The sequence below is a fragment of the Amblyomma americanum genome, chromosome 1 (genome assembly GCF_052857255.1).
Source record: "Amblyomma americanum isolate KBUSLIRL-KWMA chromosome 1, ASM5285725v1, whole genome shotgun sequence".
Lineage (NCBI taxonomy): Eukaryota > Metazoa > Arthropoda > Arachnida > Ixodida > Ixodidae > Amblyomma > Amblyomma americanum.
The window spans coordinates 457890711-457897717 of NC_135497.1; the positions used below are offsets into that span (position 1 = coordinate 457890711).

The 7007-nt window shown below is 45.7% G+C and overlaps 2 pseudogenes across 1 annotated transcript; both read left to right on the top strand.

Moving 5' to 3' along the window:
- Positions 1-416: 416 nt before the first annotated feature.
- LOC144125904 (uncharacterized) lies at positions 417-3968 on the top strand (annotated as a pseudogene).
- A 1017-nt stretch (positions 3969-4985) lies between these two features.
- Positions 4986-6431, top strand: LOC144125911 (THAP domain-containing protein 3-like; annotated as a pseudogene). Its single transcript, XR_013313437.1, has 4 exons — positions 4986-5202; positions 5891-6048; positions 6219-6269; positions 6361-6431. The product of XR_013313437.1 is annotated as a THAP domain-containing protein 3-like (transcript).
- Positions 6432-7007: the final 576 nt, after the last annotated feature.

Below are 7007 nucleotides of genomic sequence, written 5' to 3' on the forward strand. Positions count from 1 at the left end.
ACTCGATTTTTAAAGTAGTGGGCAGCTACTTTACAGCGAAGCTCTCTCTGGCTCGAAAAACATAATTAATTGCGATAGGCGCTCGTGCATTGTTTATACGCCACCACGAGAGTCAGAAGTTCTGAGCTCTGCTTTTTTGCTCTTGAAGCGAGAACTTTTTGCTGGGCTTTGTTTTGCTATGTTGCATGTGTTCCTGGTAGGTGCGAGTGGTTTCGTGTAGCTAATGTGATCCCGCAATTAAATTATTTGCTGTGCGATGAAAACTGCATCTGTCATGAGCTTCGCACCACAATCCTATCTGCTCCTGTATTTTTAAGATAAATGTACTTCTGCGTACCTTTCTGCCACTCTGACAGAAAAAAAAAACTTGGAATAAGTTTTCACGAATTTCCCGCGAATGATGATCGCCGCCAAGCATGGCTGAAGGCAATATCAAGAAAAGATTTTGTCCAAAATGACAAGTCTGCTAGCAGTGTCGTCTGCAGCCTTCACTTTTTAGATTCGGATTATACTTTTGGGTCCACAAAGCTGCGGCGCCTGAAACGGGATGCTGTTCCGAGCGTGTTCGCGGGTTACCCAAGCTACATGCTGCCGCAACAGCCACAAAAAAGACGTAAGTTGGAGCGATTGACGCAGAATTCTACTCCAAACCAGGAAAGAACATCAAATTTATCGAGCGGCCCTGATGAAGCTGCTGGTTCAGCCTGTAGTGGTCGCGAAAAAAGCACAGGCCATTCGGCAACTTCGGCCTGCTCGTTTCCTGTAGTGTATGAAGATAGCCTGATTCATGCACCCTTGTTAGGAGATGAGGAAGCAAGTCCTAAAGGTGCAGGATATGAGAAACCAAGTGCACAAGATGCTGTCGGTGAATTACAGCAGTCTAGTGAGGCACTTGACTGGGCAACGCAAACTACCGATGACCTTCTTCCGCGCAAGCAGTCGGATTCAAGGAATATAAACCGAATGAGAGTGCAATTGTTCAGGAAAGCAGATGCTATCGGGAGACTGCAGCGAGAAAACAGCCGCCTAAAAAAGAAGCTCAGTGGTATTGAAAACCACTCTCTCCACTCGGCGTTGAGAAAGTGCTTGGACAAGGTCGGCACAGCCCAGTTCTGCTTAGAGGACTGCCTAGCGGAACAGATCGCCAATGCGTCAAGGCAACGGCCCGTGTGGTCTCCAGACTTTGTCCGGGAATGTGTAGTTTTGTACTACTTGTCCCCTAAGGCATATACCGTTACATACGCAACAGAGGACTGTTGAAATTGCCTTCAAAAAACACGCTACTTCGTTATGTTGGCAAATCCAACAGTGAAAGTGGGACCACACCATAAATGAAAGAACGCCTAAAGCAAGAGGTGGGGCAGATGAAAGAGCAAACGCGGTTTTCCTCAATTATTGTGGATGAAATGGCTATAAGCTCCAAATACATCTACGATCGTAAAATGGACTGCTTTTTCGTCAGCAACCTGTGAGAGAAGACGCTGGGACAGGAGAGAATGTAAACAACATCGTGTTTGCCAACAAGGTGCTGTGTTTCGTTGCAACAGGCCTGTCCACGTCGTACAAAATTCCTTGCGGGTTAAGTGGCAAGCTCCTGTATCAGCTGACAAAAGAAGTGATCGCTGAAGTTGAAAAGTGTGGCCTCTACGTCGTCCGGATCGCCACGGATAACCACAAGATTAATGTCACAATGATGCGCCACCTGGGCAATGGCTCCCTCAAGCCAGTGGTCAGTCATCCATGTGATCCAGAAAGAAGCCTGTTCTTGTCCTTTGACCAGTGTCATATTATAAAAAACGTGCGAAGCCTTCTTCTGGACGGGGAAATGACAGATGGCAGTTGGCCAATAACTGGAGAGTTTGTGAAGCAGCTCTATGTCCTTAAAAAAAAACGAGATTGTGAAACCAGTTCGATTCCTGACACAGAAGCACATAGAGCAAACTAATTTTGAGAAGATGCATGTGGACAGAGCGGTGCAGCTGTTTTCAGATGAAGTTATCTCGGCGCTTTCTTTTTTGAAAGAATACCCCAGTTACCACCCTCAGGCAGAACAGTTCAGGAACGCAGACGCAACAATATTGATTATGAAGATGATGCAGAAGTGGTTTGCCATCCACAATGTGGCCAACCGAACAGCACATGCGCATATGAGAAAGCCTGACCAAATGCACTTTTTTTCCGCTACCGACGAAAGCCTACAATGGCTGGAGAAGGAGTTCCCAGACTACCTCGAAGCTCTCTACAATGCCTGTAAAAGGAGCGGGAAAAAGTTTCTTAGTGCTGAAACCTACGAAGCTATCTTGCTGGCAAGCAAATCTACGGTACTATGCAGTAAGTACGTTCTCGAGAGCGGCTTCTTTTATGTTTTAACAAGGAACTTATCGAACGACCCCGTCGAGCTCCTCTTCAGTTCTTTGCGGCAAATGGCTGGCGGAAACGACTGTCTGGATGCGAGAGCCGTGATATTTAGCCTGGAGAGGATCTTGTGGACTGCCAGTCTGTGCCCATCCCAAGCTTCAAACGCTGAAAACGGACAGACTGTTTTGAGGTAGGTGCATGTTATTTGAGCTCCGGGACGAGTGCTCATAGTTGTGAACTGGTTGTCTCTTGTTTCAAAATAGAAAGCTTATCACATTTCAGGCCCTTGCACAACTAACATTTCACGATGCGAGCAGCTACTAGTGTTGTAGCCTGCCTGCTGAGTGGAATTTTTTACAGTTCAGAACACACGAGCACTTAAATCCTGCTGTGCCGATGGGCAATGTGTTACAAGCAGTTTTTTCTTTTATGTGGCTGCTGCTTAGTAGTGGTGGTAACTGTTTTACATGTATTGCAGTATGCATGGTGCCTCCCTGAATGTGACGTCCTCCGAACTTGATGTTCTGGCTGAAGCAATAGCACAGGCAACCACGCATGATTCGACCGAGACAGCGCATGTTGCCCCAGCCAGGTATATCTTGCATCAAATGTTTCTCAAGAGCTTACGCTTATTGGCTGGCTCGCTGGACTACTAGTGCTGTTCTTTTGCAGCCAACAGCGATTTGTCTAATACAAATATTTGGCTGATATGAATAGTGTGCATATTTTTGTTTCAGGTTCACGGGAACTGAAGATTTTGTGATGCACATTGACGAGCTCTTCACATCCCTGAAAGCGATGCCTCGTGAGTGCACACTCGTTCACCTACTCCACCCATGTGAAGCGCCACCAAAAAGCGATCATTTCGCGTTATGTCAAGGCTATAACAACTGAGTGGTATCAATGCCCAAAATTTGAAAATTTTGAGGGAATGCACGTTGAGTGGCGACATGATAAATGTCATATTTGGTTTATGCACAAGCTTTGTCTCTACATGCTGTCTACAATTTGCTCTGCGGAACGTTTTTATAGGTTAGTGCCAAAAGCTGTTTTTTTTTGTGCTCTCACAAATGGGAATATATTGCAGAATGTCTAGCTCCATATACTAATATGGGTATGTTCTATTTCAGTGCAGCGGCCCCCATCAACCATCGCAATTAAATGCCAGCGTCGCTTATATAGCAGGGTTCGTGGCGAGAGCAGTTGAGGAGCGGAGAACAGGCAGCTTCTGCCTTCCCCTCCACCAGTCGGATGGACCCAGTCCCGTGCTGATGGGGCTTATTGACCTGCAATCAAGGGGTGGGCTAACATTCCCAAAGTCAGAATTTGTCACGGTCCTTGTGACCGTTAAGAATTAAGGCTGTTGACATTGCCCTGCCGCACATAAAAAAGAGCAACGTGCGTCAGCAGCTGGCTGAACTATTATTGCCTCGACTAGAGCAGTGCCCCCCTTTTCGTTTGCCCAGCAAGGGATGACCACGCCGCAAGCACACTATCTGTAGTGTTTGATAAGTTCATGAGGCCACTCTTAGCCAACGTCGGCGCTACTGTGACAGACAGGGCTGCTTACCGCAAAAAGCTGGCCTGCAAGCCACTGCACAGGAAAGTGCTCCGTGTTTAAAATAAACACAATTTAAAAAGGGATGCCGAACAATATGGCTCCGATTTTGTCTTTGTAAATAAAATGTCATTTATCCTCAAGTGGTTTTATCTGTCCTTCTGCCAAGCTGTAGCTTCGGCGCTAAACACTCTTTTTTGCTTGCCTCGCACGAAAGAAAAAAAAAACGAGACTAAATTCACCTCAGTTCCAACCATACACAACGTAAAAAAAACCTTATGCATTGCAGGCTTTTATTTATTTGGGGATACTGCTAGCCTCTTTCGAGGCTGTAGCAAGATTGGGGTATAATATGATACATTTGAACACGTCACAAAAGAGCCACCCACAAGAAAGGAAGCCCAACATTTGAGTGGGGCAATGCATTCTGTGGCATCTGCAAGCGTTGAAAGCTAAATATATTACAGGCATGTAAGTACAAATCACATTTGTACCATTTCTAGAGGAAAACTGACAACTCCTTGACCTCTATATATCAAAAGTAAGTTCATGTTCTAAACTATTATGTAAAAGAAATGCAGAATTGAAATAATCCTCTGCGATCAACTGTAAAATGTTCCGTGTTTTGAAACCATGCACGGCTACAGAAATAAAGAAAATTGCCTGCGTGTTGTGAAACGAACGCTCTCATGACGATCTGCCTCACCCCGGTCCTAAGTCTGCGTCATAATTTAAAAAAGCAATTGCCTAATTGCACCAGTCAGCTACATGTGCTATGCGATAATTTTCTAGTGCGCGTCGCACACAGAGTGCGAAAACTGCGTTTTCGTCCTCTGCGCCCGTCCGCATCAGGGAAGGCGCGCCTTTAAAGCCCCTTGATATACAAGTAGCGCCATTCTGTGAACTTTGCCGCCGCACCGCAAATTCTCGCACGTCCTCCTCGCCCGCGCCTCCACTCGGCGCATTTCTGACCGATGATTGGCCCTTCCGCCGTCGCCTTGGAAACGCGCGCGAAAGCGTCGCTTTGCTTCTGTTGTTGTTTTTCTTCGGCGCCATGTGCCGGCCGCCTTCCTCTGTCGCGGGTCGAGCTTCATTCATTCGAACCGTGCTTTTAGCGCCGCGTTATGCCGGGTTGCTGCGCATTTCAGTGCACAAGCCGGCGTGAAAATGGCTTCATGCTTTTCACGATTCCTCGAGGAAAGAACGACATCAGTCGAAGAAAAAAGTGGATTCAGAACATCGGTCGTAAGGACTTCACTCCGACGAACCACACCGTCCTCTGCGAGGTACTCTGCTTTGCTTGGTGCATAAACTAGTCTGTATACTTGAAACTTCTTGCCAGCTCGTCAAGAGGCTGACAATCTTGCTTAATTCGCTCATCATTGTGTGTCGTTTACCATGTTATACTTTCCATTTGATGGCATTGCTGTGTGCTGCGCCTATTATAGCCGCCTTAATTTCTGAGTCTCGGTGTGGGTTTCCCGCTAAAATGTTTCCATCGCGGACGTAATGTTTCCTTCCAGCAAATACACGTGGTTCTAACGGTGGCGCAGAATAGGAAGCATGTAGATTTTCGCAGCGTGTAAGCCAGACTATCTCCCGTGTTCCCCAGAGCTCTGCTGTCGTCTGAAAAAACAATGCCGTTTGGCACTATAGCAGAGTTATACTATCGCCTGCCTTAGGGTGATTTAGCAGTTTCTTAGCTCGCGTACACGTGACCTCAAATATTTATTTTGGGTTATCAGTTTGGTTTATTTGATCACTAAAAGCCCTGAAACTCTTTTTTATCACGTGTCTTTTTTAGTGGTCCTGAATAAATTAAGCAGCCGAATATTAGCTATGCCTTTAAAAATTAATTCAAGAGAAAGACCTCACGAGGTACATTGGAATTAACTTTGTAGCCTTTTGAGAATTTTTCTGGGCGAGTATATTTTTTATCACATGTTTTCTTAACAGTATTGCATAATATTGCAGCTCCATTTCGATACTGATCAGTTTGAGCCGCTCATACTGCAGAAGTACGGGAAGAAGAAATTAACGCCTAATGCGATTCCGACCATTTTTTTCTCATCGGAGTGCGCCTAAGCAAAGGAAGCCTCCTGCGATAAGGCTGCCACTCCCAAACAAAAGCGGTGAGTGATGTTTGTTGCATTTTTCTGCAGTACGATCGGAAAATGCCTAATAAAACATTAACTTTTTACATAAATACCTAGTAAAAACCTAGCAATGCGCCGATGATTCGCGAACATTTTCCGGAATTGAATTTGCTGTCGGTGTATCTGAAATATTTGTTTCGCTCCAGCATGCGTACCTGCGAACAACGTCACAGCAGTAGTGCCTGCCGAGTCATCCTGTGAGCATACTTTTTTTTGAAAAATTGCGCTTACTTGCAAACCTAAACCGGTGCTTCAGGCTTTCAGGAGGCTTTGGCTTTTCCATTTCAGTCCCACCCGAAGAAGATGTCGCGATTCATAATGGCAGTGGCGAGCAGTGCATTCCTGACGGTGAGTACTAGCTTGGTCACACCGCATGCATTTGCAGTGCCTGACATTGTCCTTTCACGCAAATTTCTTGACAGCTGGAGAACTGCCTGATGGCAGAGTCATGCCTTCAAGTCCTGCTTCGTCTACCCTTGAACACGATCGTAAGAGGCACTGATTTTTTTCTCAAACATATTAGTTGCATGGTCACAAGATGCTTGCCGTTCCACACATTGCTCGCTGAAAATGCTCCTAATGGTATAAATACTTGAGATCAGGAGATCGGTATTTGAACAGTGCTTGGCTTCCTCATTTCAGTCCAAGCCGAAGATATCGAAGTTCATGAGTCCACAAAGCTGCCTTTTCCAGGCGGTAAGTGTTAGGTTTGACTGCAAAGTTGTTACCTTTGTCTGAGGCCTCTCTTTTTTTTGGCAGATCAGGAAACGGCCACGCACTCCGCGGACCGCATAGCGACACCAGAGCCTCTTGCATCTGATCTTGAGCATGCTTGTAAGATTTTGTAATATTCTGCAAACTTTAAGTGGCTTTTTTATTATACAGAAATTCGTCCCTGGTGCCTGAAGGACTGCTTATTTTATTTTTTTTAGCAA